Source organism: Pseudonaja textilis, chromosome 3, assembly GCF_049901715.1.
Source record: "Pseudonaja textilis isolate UNSWEBS1 chromosome 3, rPseTex1.2, whole genome shotgun sequence".
In the NCBI taxonomy this organism is placed as follows: Eukaryota; Metazoa; Chordata; class Lepidosauria; order Squamata; family Elapidae; genus Pseudonaja; species Pseudonaja textilis.
In genome coordinates this window covers 43,888,595-43,904,780 of record NC_141992.1, presented here as the reverse complement: position 1 = coordinate 43,904,780, position 16,186 = coordinate 43,888,595, and the positions used below count along the sequence as shown (strand labels likewise).

The 16,186-nt window shown below is 40.9% G+C and overlaps 1 protein-coding gene across 6 annotated transcripts in view; it reads right to left on the bottom strand.

Moving 5' to 3' along the window:
* The window catches only part of SLC41A1 (solute carrier family 41 member 1), a 36,764-nt gene extending 35,777 nt beyond the window's left edge, over positions 1 to 987 (bottom strand). For 3 of the 6 annotated variants that reach the window (XM_087929395.1, XM_026715541.2, XM_087929396.1), the window contains exon 1: positions 827 to 986. The gene's annotated coding sequence lies outside the window, so the exon portion shown is untranslated. Of the gene's footprint in view, positions 1 to 826 lie in introns of all 6 variants that reach the window. The other 3 variants (XM_087929397.1, XM_087929399.1, XM_087929400.1) reach the window with 2 other exon arrangements.
* Between the last annotated feature and the right edge of the window lie 15,199 nt (positions 988 to 16,186).

Genomic DNA, 16,186 nt, shown 5'->3' with positions numbered 1-16,186 from the left:
ATAATAGTTGCGAGTCGCCCAGAGATGTGTAGTATACACATTTAATAAATTATTAGGTATGAGTTAAGCAGTGGCTTCTTCGTCATTATTACATGAAATAAAGATAATCTAATAAGCTACCATTAAGTTTCACAAATACTTTCTGAAAGTGATATTCTGTCTTATCTCAATGCATCTCCTTTCCTTCCTCCCTTAGTATCTTTTAGCAGACCACATCCTGTGGATCCATCCACAGGCCCCTGATATTTGTGATGACCTTATATCTCCTTCAGAAAGTCAGATTTACTTTTACTTTTCATGCATGATTTGGTTAGAAACACCCCTTAATGCTCCTTATGGCACTCAAATCCATATTGTCAGCATCCTATCAGACAATCCAGGGAAAGAATCCAGTTACTCGAAACACACATCCTAACCTGCTTATCCTTCCCTTTCCCTCGGCCATCAACAAAACCTCCCCTTTCCTCAAAGATCTGCATCCCTATAAGTGATACCCACAAGTGACTGTAACCCTCCGACCCCAAAGACGAGAAAGAGCAGTCTACTTTTATGGGGACTCCATTTCTTTTAACCAGCATCTACAGCCATTGTCCAGAAAAAAATCAATCTCCCACCATCACCGAAACACAAGTCCTGGGTGCAAAGCGAAGACGACTGAAGAAAAAGAGAGGCAAGCAGGAAGGCAGGACAAAGCCCACCACTTGAATAGGTACCCCCACCCCATCCCCACTGCTTTATACTTTTAAAGCCTCTCCTGGAAACTGCATCTCTATTCCACCACCTACAACCTTGCCTTAGTTCCACTTGAGCAGCGAATGAGACCTACCTGCATCCCAATTCGGCTTCCTTGGTTCCACTGCTGGATTCCGTTATCCAAGCTTCCCCCTCGACCCACCTCTCCCGACAACCGCTGGCTTCCAATTAAAGCTGGGACCGAGAAGCCGCTGCTGCGAGCTGAGCAGGAGGGGAGGAGGCGGGTTAAAAATATAAACCCCACCCACACTCGGTGGAGTTGACATCAGCCGCCTCCAATGCTCGTCCGCCTGTTTACCGATTATTGGTTCTACACCGCTGACACGAACGACAATTCCGAACTCCTGGAGCGGATTGGTAGCAGTTCCAGCCAACCGCAGCAGGGGAGGAGGCGGGACTTTGCGGGGACGCCTTCCCTTCTTGCCGTGAAGAGAGGCGGAAAATGGGCTGCAAGGCTTGGCGGAGTGGGAGCCAATCACGTGTTGCCTGCGAATGCCGCGGCGTTCCTTTCCTGGGGAGTTTCGGCAGCTGTTTCGAAATGGGGTGTGCAAGGAACTGGCGCTTTAGGGAAGAGCAACCACCTCCCCAAGCCGGAGACCCCCATACGATTGCAGTCAGCCTCTTCTTGAAAGCTTCCAGTGATGAAGTGCATAAGCGCACCAAAGGGAGTGTTTACATCTCTCAGTGAGTTTGTATTTTTCAACAGGTAGCCACATTTGACAGACCTTATTAGGGCCCAGAAGCAGGCAGGGTGGCACCGTGTTAAGACTTGGACCACCAAGTAATTTCAGTGTTGTAAATTACTTTGGAAAAAAATCTTTAGGGAAAAAGGCAATGGCAAAGCACTCCAATAAGGCTGCCAAAAAACATAATGACGTGGCTAGTAACACTGATCTTTCGGTTTACATTTGCAATTACTATAAAATGATTCATTTTTATCTTGAAGTAGAATGGCCCAGTGTGCAAATGCTAGTCTCATGTTGTAACACATGTACAACCAATCCTGGAACTCTTAAAAAATAAAGGAGTTAACTGCTAGGGGTACAGATTTCCATTTATTTCAAGGCAAAGGACTTCCAAGAAGAATGCTTAAAAATATAACTTGAGAGGATCAATGAAAAGATTTACAGAAAAACTTTCAAAACCTCCACACCTATTTTTTTTAATAACCAGCTTAATTCATGCTGCATATGCTAGAAGAAAGAAACACCAAACTCTTAGAGCTAAAAATTGCTATTACCTTATTAGGGTATTTAGGCATTGCAAATATTTTTAGATCAAACCTGATAAACTTAGAGGAACTAGCTTCCCCACCACCTTTCCCCCTTCTTCCCCTCCTCTTAATAGCATATTTTATTGTGGTTTTATATTCTGTAAGCTGCCTTGAGTCTCCATGGGCGAATAGGCGGTAATATAAATTCAATCAATCCATCAATCATATTCTTTTCAAAGCAAAAATACAATAGGTAAAGATTATATCTTACCAGTTATTACCAGAATTGTAAAAACACCAAGGAATCATTGGGAACCTGTCCAATAAAGGTATGAAGATGTGGTACTAAAGTTTAATTAAGACTGTTCTTCATTTGCAGAGTTACGATACAGGTAGTCCTTGACTTGAGACCACAATTGAACTCAACATGTCTATTGCTAAACAAGATAGTTGTTCAGTTTTGCCCCGTTTTATGACCTTTCTTGCCATAGTTGTTAAATGAATCACTACGGTTGTTAAGTTAGTAGCATGGTTGTTAAGTGAATCTGGATTTCCCATTTACTTTGGCCTAGGGGCACACGTAGGGGAGATGTGCACATATGCGTGGGAGCAGAGTGCATGTGTGTGGGATGTGCGCATATTGCATTTTGGGGATGTGTGTGCTTTGGGCGCTCAGTGCCGAAAAGCTTAGCCATCACTGCTCTAGAATGTTCCACTACCAGGTCAACAATTTTTACATATCCTTACTTTATATTAGGGCAACACAGTGCTCAGTAGTTAAGATGCTGAGCTTGTTGGCTGGAAAGCCAGCAGCCCAGGTTCAAGATCTGATCGCCATGCAATGGAGTGAGCTCCTGGCCTTGCCCCAGCTCCTGCCAACCTAGCAGTTCAAGAGCATACAACATAAATAGATAAATAGGTACCACTTTGGTGGGAAGAGTAACAGAACTCTGTGATGTCATGCTGGGCAAATAACCATGGAAATTTCTTCGGACAGCGCTGGCTTCATGGCCTTGAAAAAGATATGAGCACTGCCCCCTATGGTTGGCAATGACTAGTGGAGTAAAATAAGTGGGGACCCCTTTATAGTGGCATTTAGCCATTGCTCTGGTGATCTGTACATTCCTTCCTGATATTACTCATTGTATAGTATGCATTAATATTTATTATACAGTCAATATTTATTGAGGAATATATGCCTTTCTTGATATCATTCCCAACTCTGTTTGCTGATTCTCATAAGATTTGTGTGAGACATTAAAATCCAAACACTATGTGGCAAGAAAACAGTCACTGGGATAGCAGGGACTCTCTCTAAGTTTAACCTAATGTTAGCCCACCTGCTTGGTGTCTCTTTTTTGCACAAATAGGCTACACCTTCCTGATTGTGGTGATGGGAACAAATTCATTTATTTACTTTATTTTTGTCCATCTTAATTACTTTATAAGTAATTTAGATTGGGAAACATACATCATTTTTCCTCCTCTTATTTTCTCCACAGCAATAACCCTGTGAGGTGGGTTGGGCTGAGAGAGTATGACTGACCCAAAGTCACCCAGCTGGCTTTCATGCCTAAGGCAGTCTTCTTGTTTCTAGACCAGCAGCATCTTAACCACTACACCAAAATCCCTCATATTCATAAAGCACTGCAGCAAATAGATCTATGTCAGAGTTAACCTAGAAGGAATGCACTCCTATTATTAGCTGTCAAATATAACTTGGAACTGTCAAATATAACTTGGATCTGCTTTTCTTTGGTCAAGCAACCAGATTCAGTGAAAGATTATATAGTCCTAGCAGTGATTAACCATTGGCTATCTAAAGTGTAGCTTTGAATGAACTTTCCTAAACTTCAAATGTGCAAATAGCTAAAAATGGCTAAAAATGCATTTCTTCCCAGAGGGACTGACCCCTCTAGTACTGACTGATCCCTCCCCCTAGAAGCAGGCAATAGACCACAAGCTGGGCTGCTATGGACTCTCACTACTATTCTTAATGTCCCTAGGCTTTGACCAAGCAAAGCAAGTAGTAATCAATAGAATGAAGGACGTGGAGTTCCCAGAAGAATTAAATAGGTTGGTTTGCCACATCAGGGACAGAATCAAACAGGGAGTGTGGAATCAGCAAGATATCTGAATGATCTGATCTTCCCAAAACAAAGAATAGCATTCTTCAGAGCCAGATTTAATATTCCCCAATCAGCACTTCTTCAGGGCAGGTATAAAAAAACACCAACAGCAGAACGGGTATGTATATGTGGTAAAGGAATAATTGAAGATATCTCACATGTTTTATTGCACTCTGAGTTATGTAGAGTTTATAGGTTATTGTATATTCTCCCCTTACTAGAGAGATTGCCAGGGAGGGCAGACAATTTTTATATAGACTTTCTCCTTGAGGATTCAAACCCAGCTATTACGTGTGCAGTGGCAAAATTCTGTGTTGCTGCAATGTCTACTAGAAAAAAATTGGTTGCAGAATTATAGCTGTCAATTTGTGACAATTTTTGGAGATAGAACAAACTTTGGAAAATGATATTTACACACATACTTATTGGCTCTCCACTCATATAAACCAGGGAGTGCCCCTAACTGTTTGAGAACATGTATTTTCTTAATGGATGTTTTTATCCACTATTAATGTATTATAATGGGTCAGTATTTTTTATGTATATTGTAAATAGCATCACTATTTACAATATACATAAAAAATACTGACACATTATAAGACCATTGTTATATTCATTAATTCATTCAATGTGCAAATATATCTGTCTTACCTGTATTTTTTGTCTGGATTACTTATACTGTATCTTGCTTAACTGTACATTATTGGTTGAATAATAATATAAGGGGGGGGAACAGTATACTATAAACCCATGGTTTATAGATGACAATGGCTGTGTTCATACAACATGCTAAGTCCCAAACAAACCACATGGTGGCTTAGAAGAGCATGGGGTCTCTCCTGGCTGTTTAGTATAGTTCCATTATTTCAGCCTTTCTTCTATCCAGCCGTGTATTTTGGTTATGAGTGCAATATATTTACTAAGCTTGAGCCCAAACTTTTGAAACAGTTGAAAGCTCTAAGCTTTGTATTGCTGGACTCCTTATATATTAATATATAATATGTCCCATCATGACATTTTCATATGCTTGTCTTATGGTATGTAAGATAACCCACCATTGTGAATTCAGTTGTTCCCTCAGTGGGGATTAAAGCCACAGCTGAGATTAAAGTGTCCTCATATCCTGTGTAATGGGAATAGATTCCTATGCAGCTGCTGTTGTTCAGCTGACAAAACACCCACCTATCAAATAAAAATTCAGGCTTCCTCCTCCAATTATATTCATTGAGAATATATTGATTTAATAAAATACAAAAATCATGTTCATTTTCTTTTGATTTCATTGAATGGAACTGCTTCTCTTTTAATATTATGGGTACAATTCTAACATGAATCTGGTGGGAAATCAGTCCCACTTAGTTAATTTAGAATTGCTGTAGCGTTGACTAACATAAATATCAACCTAATGAATCAGATTTATATATGAGGAAATAAGCATAGGATTAATTATTAAAGAGTGGCACTTCTAGTGCACTGCTGTAGGATGCAGGGAATGCCTATTAACTTTATTCAGAAGAAAAATATCAGGAATATAGCACCTACCTATATATATTTTTGAATATACATTTTTATTTTAAGAAAATCCAAATTTTAATGTTGAATACTATTTCCAAAACAGTAATAATGTCTGAAGCTGAACCTTCATATGGCACCTGTGATAACCTAAGGGTGGGATACAAAACGAACATAGTCACAGAAAATAGGTGAAGCCCCTTTATTCCTTCACTTTGCTTCTCAGCTCTGAATATCTTTGACAGAAGACAAAAAAACTCCCACACAGTTACAGGAAGAAGGAAAAAAGCAACACAGACCAGGCAAGATAAGGGCTGGAGGATGTCCACAGATAACACACACTGGGAAGGACGCCAAACTCAGAGAAGAACTATAAACTAGAGATATTTACATGCTTTGTTTCCAGCATTCGCCAGTACACAGGTCCATACTCTTATTCAGTTGTCACAGCTGCAGTCCATGAAGAGGATCAAGGCCCTCTCCTCCCGAGTAGACCACGTCTCTCCCTTATCCTCTCCTCCCTGCATGCCCTAGGATGGATAGGGGATGGGCCTGGGTCCTCCTCTGACTGCTCAGCCGGCCTCTGCCCTTCCCCAGCCTCCTCCACAACCTCCGGAGCCACACTTCCACTCTCTATCAGCTGTTCCTCCTCTCCCTCAGAGTCAGTCTCCACCAGGGGCATGACAGCACCCATTTACTGTTAATAAATGGGAGAGCAGAAAGTAAATGGATCTCTAGCTCCAGTGATCAATATTTATTAATTTGTAGAGCTGTAGAGTTGTAGATATCAGGTAGTAGGTTTGAGACGGAAGTTGTCTATAGAGAAAGATTATTGGATTTTTTATGCAAGTTTACAGGAGGAGACTGGAATAAAGCATTTATAATATTTGTATAGCCACATAAAGCAGAGGTGTCCAAACTTGGCAATTTTGAGACTCTCAGAATTAGGCTGTTGGTTTGAGCTCCGGGCTTGGAGCTCAAACCAATAGCCTAACTACCAACCCGAACTACTAATATTCAAACACATTTCAACTCCCAGAATTCCCCAGCCAGCCATGAGTATTTCCTTGTGAATATGCCGAGTTTTCCCTATTAGGAAGCTTATCAGTGTCAGAGACTTAGCATACAGACTCTTTAGACTCTGAGACACATCTCTTCTGCATGCTATTCTATGATCGGAAATGGCAGAAAGTATGGGGAAATTTGAGACACATAGAAAGAAAACAGAGAATGGAAGGGATTTTATACAGACGCTTATAATTCTGAGTAAACTCCTCTCTCCTAGCCTACTGTAACTGGTATAATGTTACTATTACTCCACCTAATGATAATGAAACACACTGAAAGAAAATGTGAAAACAATAATGGAATGTTTCAGTAAGAATTGCCCATATCTCAATTTGCCTGCTTCATTGGCCATGGCATTGCTTTGTCCCAGGCTTGACCAGCTGAGCTATCATTAAATCCATCATTTCCCCCTCCCCTTAATGTGGTCATTTTCCTTCCTGTTTGACACCATTTCCTTTTGTGCCGGTGGCTGCTGTTCCTAAATCCATCACAAAGAAGGGAATGGGGAGAATGATGCACGGCACTCCCTTTCCCATCACACTGAGCTCATGCTATCTGTAGAGCCTGCTGTCCCGGGAAACTGCTAAGCCCGGAAATGAAGCATGAGTTCCTTTAAATGGCAGTTCGGCCGATAGGCCGTGCAGGGCGATTGTAAACATGTCCCGACAGCAGTATTTCTGAGAGGTGCCATTCCAGCGAACCTCTATTCCTCAGGAGGCTTCCATATTAGCGCTCTGTCTGCAGTGAGAAGAATGGCAATTGTTCAGTCCTCATTTATCACATTTAACATCTCTGACCACTCCTAAGTAGCATGGGAGGGATGTGTAGGTGGCCTTGTAATGGGGTTTAGTTGTGGTAGCTGAGGCATGGAAGAGCAACAAAGGCCACAGGGCGAAGAAATGGCAGCAGAACTGAGAGAAGGGACAGGCCTAGCCTGTGAGCAAAAACTTTCACAGGGCTCAACACTTACCAAGAATAAGTAGCAAAAATAGATTATTAAAGGGCAATGTCAGCAGTAAAATGAATTTTACTGCTAAAAACAATTTTTTGGAATTGTTTAATAAATTGTTGAGGCATACCTGGAAGGTCTATTGCTATCAAAGCTATAGATTTCTCCCACTGCAAATCTTCTTTAAGATGTTTAATTAAATATCTGACTGAATCAGAATCAATAGAAAATCTAGAAGCCGTTTTAATCTTTTCATTTTTATCTTCCTCCTCATATGGTGGAAGTGAGGTTCATCCACTTTTGACTCCTCAAAATATATTTGGATTCCTTTTGCTTTACTCAGTGTTCCTCTAAGAGGGGTCTGCCAATCTTTTCTTCCTTAAGGGAAAAAAAAAAGCTTAATATAATAGCTGGAAAAAAGGGAAAAGTTCAACACGCCATCATTCTTGGTGGCTTGGCTACTCCTCCAGATCCAGAATGAAATGAATGAATCATTCTGTATTTTCTTATTTAGTAAGCATAATTCAAAGAAAGATAATTGCATGTATTCATCTTTGTTTTTAAAAGTTGTACATGTGCGTGCACATGCGTATATGATTTAAGGTTCTAACTAAAGATCAAGCATCAGATCCAGATGCAACTCAGACAAAAGTAAAAAGATGACAGAATGTGAAGGAGAACTTACAAAAATGTTTGCAAATTTGAGGAATCCAATCTGATTCAGAATCAACCCAACCTGCAAATAAAGTTTAATTATTTCTTTAGTCAACTTATTTTATATATTGCACACCTTTCAGATTATGAGAGCTGGACAGCTGATACAACATAGAAAAGTATACACACAAGTAACATGCATACATATGCAGGAGAAACTGAGTCCTACAATCATTTGTTTTCCAAGTATTAAGGCAGGCTCATGAAGTCCAGTGTCCAGGGGAAAAGCTAGGCTTTCAAGAACTTACATAAGGCCAACAGGGTCAGGGCCATCCAAACCTTGGTGGTGGCGGCGGCATTATGCTGTTCCAACTGAGAAGGCACTCCTGGGTTCTATCAGATAACACTGTTTTATAAAAGGGACCTGGAGCATATTTGCTCTGTCAGATCTTGTGAGAGGAATGTACATAAACAATTGGAAATGGGCAGTCTTGCAGCTAGGCAAGTTTGGAACACAATACTATGCCTTAAAGGGCTTTATAGATAGAAATCAGCATCCTTAATTGCACCTGGAAGTCTACTGGGAGTCAGTAAAGCATGTAAAGAAATGGGTGCACCACTACATTCTGGATCTGTTGCAGCTTCCAGGTGGTCTTTTAAGGGCAGCCCCATGTTTATTGCAATGACAGGTGAACCAACCCTCCTGATTCAGGAACAGGAGCAGGGGTGGGTTTCTACCATTTCTGTCCACCTCTGTGGAACCGGTAGCTCTGAAGAGCAGCAGACATAGAACTGGTCTGCTGATGTTTTTGCCCACCCACCCACCCAGGCTCTTACCTGATCTTTATTTCCTGATTGTTCAACTTCAGCTGCCGAACGAGGCACAGCTGCAGTTAAAAAAGCAGGAAAAGAGGGCTATTTCAAAGGCTGCTTCTCTGTACGCAGCATGCTGATGACGATTTACAGATGTGTGCTCACAGCGTGCAGGGAAGCACATCATAAATCACTGAACCTCGTAAATCCTGAACCGGTAGTTAACCCTGTTGTATCCCACCCCGAACAGGAGTGTTTGCTCAGCAACAGAATTTTAGCTTAGTAGAACTGAAGAAGCTTCTTGGATGAGAAACAATTTATTTTTAAAGAAAAGCCTAAGAAAGTCCAGTTGCCTTTTGGAAAAAGCATCTTTGGGACAATCATGATGTGGATGATTGAGAATATCCAAATAGCTCAAGGTTTTTCAATCTCAACAACTTTAAGATATGTGGACTTCAACTTTCAGAATTTGCTAGCCAGTCTTGAAGTCTACATAACTTAAAGTTGCTGAGACTGAGGAACACAAATCTAGCGTAATATTTGCAATACAATCAAATGGCAGAGACTCTTCAAAACTCAGGCTGAGAGCTTTCTTATCAGTTCCAGTGCAATTGGGAAGCGATCTCAGAACCTTCTGCACATAAAATATGTACTTATCCCAGAACTATCACAGAACTGTAGGGTTGGAAGGGACCTTAGAAGTCTTCCAGTCTAACCCTGCCCAGTTTGGATATCCTCATACCATCCTGGACAAATGGCTGTCATGTGCAAGGAGTTAGACTAGAAGACCTTGAAGGTCCCTTCCAGCCCAATGATTCTATCCAAATCTTCTTATGAAAATATTCAGTGATAAGAGCGCTCATGTCTTCAGATTGCAGGCTGGTTCTCTGTTTAATGCCTTTCAGTCAGGTCATTCCTCCCAGTTTCAACTCTGGATCTCCCTATGTAAAACTTCTACCCATTTAATAGTAGCTTGACATATACCTCTGGAAAATTTATAAGCAAAGTGTTAGTACAACATTTAGTACTCCCATTGTTTGTCATGAGGATTTGATAACCAGAGATACTGTGCCTTTAAAATCTGAACAATAGCTTCTTCTTCTTCTTCTTCTTTTTCTTCAGCGTTTGTCTCGCGCTCGGGCGAGGTCCGCTAATGTCCTTGAGTACTGTTTCCACACCTCTCTGTCTGCCACGTGTGTCGGGTCTGCCTTCGCGATCTCTAGATCGGCCTTGATCGTGTCCATCCAGCGTTGTTTAGGTCTACCACGCGGTCTCGCTCCTCCGACAGTCACCTTCATTACAGATTTGATGATGGATTCTTCCTTGGCGCGGCTCACGTGGCCGAACCATCGTAGCCGGGACTGCCTCATGACCGTGGGGATGGGCACGACGTTGAACCGTCTACGCACTTCTTCGTTCCTGACGCGATCGAGTAGGGTGAGGCCTACCGACCATCGGAGCATTCGCATCTCCATTATCTGGAGTCTGCTTTCGACTTCTTTGGTCGTCGGCCAGCACTCTGTGCCATATATGGCCACGGGGCGCACCACAGAGTTATAGATTTTCGCCTTCAGGCGCATCGGCATCTTCTTGTCACAGAGGACGCCCGTGACGGACTTCCATTTGCCCCACGCTGCATTGATCCTGGCTGCCACCTCAGTTGAAAATCTGAACAATAGCGATCAGGCTATAGAAGGGACCTCTAATAGGGAGGAGTAAACAGGAGGAACTTTGGGTAGGTAATGTTGAGTCAAGGATGGAGGGATTAGTTTTGCAGAGATTCATAACACCCTTACATTTGAATAGCAGCAGTTACCTTGTATTAAAAATCCTGTTTCTTGGCATGCCCCAACAGATATACTGGCTCTGTAGTCACAGATCAGAATTAAATCCAGTCCTTAAAATAGAAATTGGCATGACAGCTTGCTTCGGAATATGCAGGTGTGGAATTTGACCTTGTCTTAGATGCATACAAAGAGCATACTCTTTGTATGCTTTAGTCATACACTTCCTCAACTGAGTTGATATGTACCTGGCATATGGCCAACAGATTAGTCAACATTCTTGTTATTAATATACTAATGGACATATAGTACAATAAATAGGGAGAAAATAATTAGGTTTTCATAATTCCTAATTTCTAAACTCAAAACAGTAGCCCTTTTACATGACTAATTAATGCAAAGTAAAAAAAACAGAGCTTTCATAAGTGGTAAAGATGAAAGAAGGGAAGAGATGATTTACATTGGAAGCATTTACGTATTGTACCAAGCATAATACAAGTTTTTGAAGTTTTAGGTTAATATGATGCACAACCCAGCCATTGTGTTTGTAAAGCATGGTGATTTTGCATATTGTAAAAACTTAGCTAATAGTGCTTATTCAGTAATATAACAACAATCATGTCTTACTAGTTATAGACCATCTCTCTCACATGTATCTATTTTACTGCCTGAGATTATAACAAGTGGGGATTTGTTGTACTAAATTTAACTATTTTCATGGAATTAATCAATGATATGTAACTATTTTCTCAACTCTGAAAAATTCTCAACTCTGATTCCAGCAGGTGGTCAACCTCTCAGTTTTCTCTTTGGCTGTAGATCGGTTGGCCTTTTGCAAGGTGAAAGCCAAACATAGACTATAAATCCACTGCTTGGGTCACTAACCGTCCTGTTTTCTTTATTTTTCCTTTGCTCCTCTTCCCATAAGTTTTTGTGTAATCACTAAAGAGGAAGGGAACACAGTTTATAGTGCATAGTTCCACACTTGTAATATTATGTAACTTCCTTGGCTTCAAGTGAAGGTTGATGGGAAAGGTGAGATTACCAAAAATGTTCTAGTTCACTGCCTTTGTTATCTTACTTCAGTTGACAAATAACTAATCCACACTTGAGTGATGAAATATACAATAGTCAACTAAGCCCATGGCAAAGGGCAGCAGAAGTGCTTTTGCACTTTTATCCCTTAAAACTTTTCTAAATTGTATAAATATAGTTAATCAACAGTGGAATAGTCTGTCAATACTATTTGTGTAGGATTCAGTTTTACTTTCAGTTTTGCAATTGACAATACATTATAAAAAGCATTACATTTTCAATTACTTTTAATTTTTAATACTTTATTTGTGGTCACAGACCAAAGCACAAGTACAACAAAAGAACGTGGGAAAATTAATCATGAACAATTGGTCACAAAAAACTTGACTAAGGGGAATTACAGCGTTCTCCTCTGATGGTTAGAGCTCTTAAAAATTTTTGGAAACCTGAGAAGTGATGTATGAGGAGCCATCCCCTGGACAATATAAGAACAAATTACTAACATTGGGTCTAGAAGAGTCTGTTTCAAGGAGAGGCAGTAACTTAGATCTGACTGCGTTATACATAGGGCAATATAAAAGGACACGCTCCACAGTTTCAACCTCAGCTCTGTCACAGGGGCATAGCCGTTCGTTAATCGGGAGCCTCTTAAATCACCCATCCAATAGACATTTTCAATTAGAAAATCTTGGGGGCAGGAAATACCACATTTTATAAGGTTTAAAATGGCATTTACTAAATTGCTATGGTAGTTTCAGAAATCTATCAAGGCATGAGATAATACAGTTTTTTTGCTTTTTGTTTAGTGTGTAGTATAGTTTCTTTAACCCTGACAATTTTAAGATGTGTAACTTCAACTCCAAGAATTCCCCAGGCAATATGCTGGCTGGGGAATTCTGGGAATTGAAACTCATACATCTTTTAAGTTGCCACAGTTGAGAAACACGGGTGTAGTATAAACCAAGCTAATTGTGATTTGTCAGGATGTATGATTTTAACTTATGCATTTGCATTTTGTTAATGTAGAAACCTAAAATCTGCAGCCGAATATCTCTTTTTCTACGCAAGGAAATACTGTATATCCTTACAATGGAAGCTTTTTCTAATGGATTAACAGTGTGACTCAAGCGGTTGGAATAAAGTCAGCCTTGTTTCTATTCCAGCTGTCTTTTTAGTTTTATAATATTTGGGAGCTATAACTTATCAAACTATTTCATCTACTGTTATTATACTGGAGGCATGGAGTAAAATGACACTCTTGTCTCTGGGTTGACCCATTCAAAACAAAATAGTGTTGTACTGTCTCTTTCCTCTATAAAGTGATTTTGTAATCACTATCTTGGAAAAGATAACATTTCAGTGTTTCCAAGAATGTTGGGTAAATGTTTGATCTACTTCCAATCACGGAAATCATTTTCTTACAAATGTTGCTTATAATGGGTGTCTAAATCCTGTTTTATTTCTAAACACACTTCTCATCATCCAAGGGCATCGCCTCATCTGCCAAGAAAATATTGGTTTCATGGAAGTTAATAAAGCCAGAGACTGCTTTAGACAATGGATCCATTGCTTTTTGTTGAAAAGATCAAGAATATTTTGCCTTTTTCTGATAATTTGGAGACAAAAGATCATTCAAAAATTTAAGCATTACTGTGCTTACTATTTCACAAATGTTCCAAAAGTGCTTAATGGGGCGAAAGGAAGTGTTTTATATCATAATTAATGACATGTAGAGATTACAAGCCTGTATGAGTGAACCATCAACATCTGGCGGTGAAACACAAATCACCATAGAATTTTAGGATACAGAGAGCATGAACGTAGTGGAGGGTTATTTCTATGTAATTATTATTTTGAGGAAATAGTATTCAATTACAGAATCAATCTTTGGCAACCAGTTTTAGTGCAGAAAAATACTTTGAAAAAATCATTAAAAGAAACCCTAAAACTGCCTAGTTACATTTTCTGGAACGTAGTTCCTGGCTTGAAATCAAAAGTCAAGTGCAGTCATCAGGCTGAAAAAATACACTGCTCAAAAAAATAAAGGGAACACTTAAACAGCACAATGTAATTCCAAGTCAATCACACTTCTGTGAAATCAAACTGTCCACTTAGGTAGCAGATTGACAATCAATTTCACATGCTGTTGTGCAAATGGAATAGACAACAGGTGGAAAGCATAGGCAGTTAGCAAGACATCCCCAATAAAGGAGTGGTTCTGCAGGTGGTGACCACAGACCACTTCTCAGTTCCTATGCTTTCTGGCTGATGGTTTGGTCACTTTTGAATGCTGGCGGTGCTTTCACTCTAGTGGTAGCATGAGACAGAGTCTACAACCCACACAAGTGGCTCAGGTAGTGCAGCTCATCCAGGATGGCACATCAGTGTGAGCTGTGGCAAGGTTTGCTGTGTCTGTCAGCATAGTGTCCAGAGCATGGAGGCGCTACCAGGACACAGGCCAGTACATCAGGAGACATGGAGGAGGCCGTAGGACGGCAACAACCCAGCATCAGGATCGCTATATCCACCTTTGTGCAAGGAGGGACAGGAGGAGCACTGCCAGAGCCCTGCAAAATGACCTCCAGCGGGTCGCAAATGTGCATGTGGCTGCTCAAACGGTCAGAAACAGACTCCATGAGGGTGGTATGAGGGCCTGATGTCCACAGGTGGGGGTTGTGCTTACAGCCCAACACTGTGCAGGACGTTTGGCATTTGCCAGAGAACACCAAGATTGGCAAATTCGCCACTGGCGTCCTGTGCTCTTCACAGATGAAAGCAGGTTCACACTGAGCACATGTGACAGACATGACAGGGTCTGGAGACACTGTGGAGAATGTTCTGCTGCCTGCAACATCCTCCAGTATGACTGGTTTGGCAGTGGGTCAGTAATGGTGTGGGGTAGCATTTCTTTAGGGGGCCACACAGCCCTCCATGTGCTCACCAGAGGTAGCCTGACTGCCATTAGGTACTGAGATGAGATCCTCAGACCCCTTGTGAGACCATGTGCTGGTGAGGTTGGCCCTGGGTTCCTCCTAATGCAAGACAATGCTAGACCTCATGTGGCTGGAGTGTGTCAGCAGTTCCTGCAGACGAAGGCATTGATGTTATGGACTGGCCCGCCCGTTCCCCAGAACTAAATCCAATTGAGCACATCTGGGACATCACGTCTCACTCCACCAATGCCACATTGCACCACAGACTGTCCAGGAGTTGGGGGATGCTTTAGTCCAGGTGTGGGAGGAGAGACCTCAGGAGACCATCTGCCACCTCATCAGGAGCATGCCCAGGCATTGTAGGGAGGTCATACAGGCATGTGGCGGCCACACACACTACTGAGCCTCATTTTGACTTGTTTTAAGGACATTACATGACAGTTGGATCAGCCTGTAGTATTTTTTTCCACTTTAATTTTGAGCGTAACTCCAAATCCAGACCTCCATGGGTTGCTAAATTTGATTTCCACTGATAATTTTTGTGTGATTTTGTTGTCAGCACATTCAATTATGTAATGAACGAAGTATTTAATAAGAATATTTCATTCATTCAGATCTAGGATGTCTTATTTTTGTGTTCCCTTTGTTTTTTTGAGCGGTGTATTATGTGCCACAGAATTACACCTTGCACTTAATTAGAGTCAAATAGGTTGTAGCTGTCAGACAAGCAGCACCAAGAATCAAACTGTATGAAACTTGCAATATGCTTGGATATAATTATTTGTCCATTAAGCATACAGTAATATCTCAACTGATGAATATAAAAATTTAACAAGATAAAAAATGGTCTGCTTTAAAAAAAAATCAAGTGAGAATAGATGCCAGAAAGATAAACATAAAGTGCCTTCATTATAGTCAGAGCTATCAACCATTAGAGCAGAAGTGGGGACCTGTGGCCCATTTAAGACTTGTGGACTTCAGCTCCCAGAATTTTTGAGCCTTACACTGGATTAGAGTTAGAAAAACATACTCTCTCCCACGTTCACACACACACACACACACACACACATTTGATGAATCTAATTGCTATTCCCCACCCCCACCCCCCTGGAATCTAATTGCTATTTCAAAGGGTGTACAGATATTGCCTGGTTACTCTAGGTTGCTATTTTCCCCCAAATTGCCCTCATACTCCCATCTATCTCACTATTTACATTTAGCAAAAAGAAGACACTAAAGATATTTTCCATGGAAAAGAATGTCAGACAGTGAAAGAAAAGAAATCCTAGAAGGACACCTGGGCTCAGCACATGGACACTTTTCTTACCAGCTATGAAAACTGG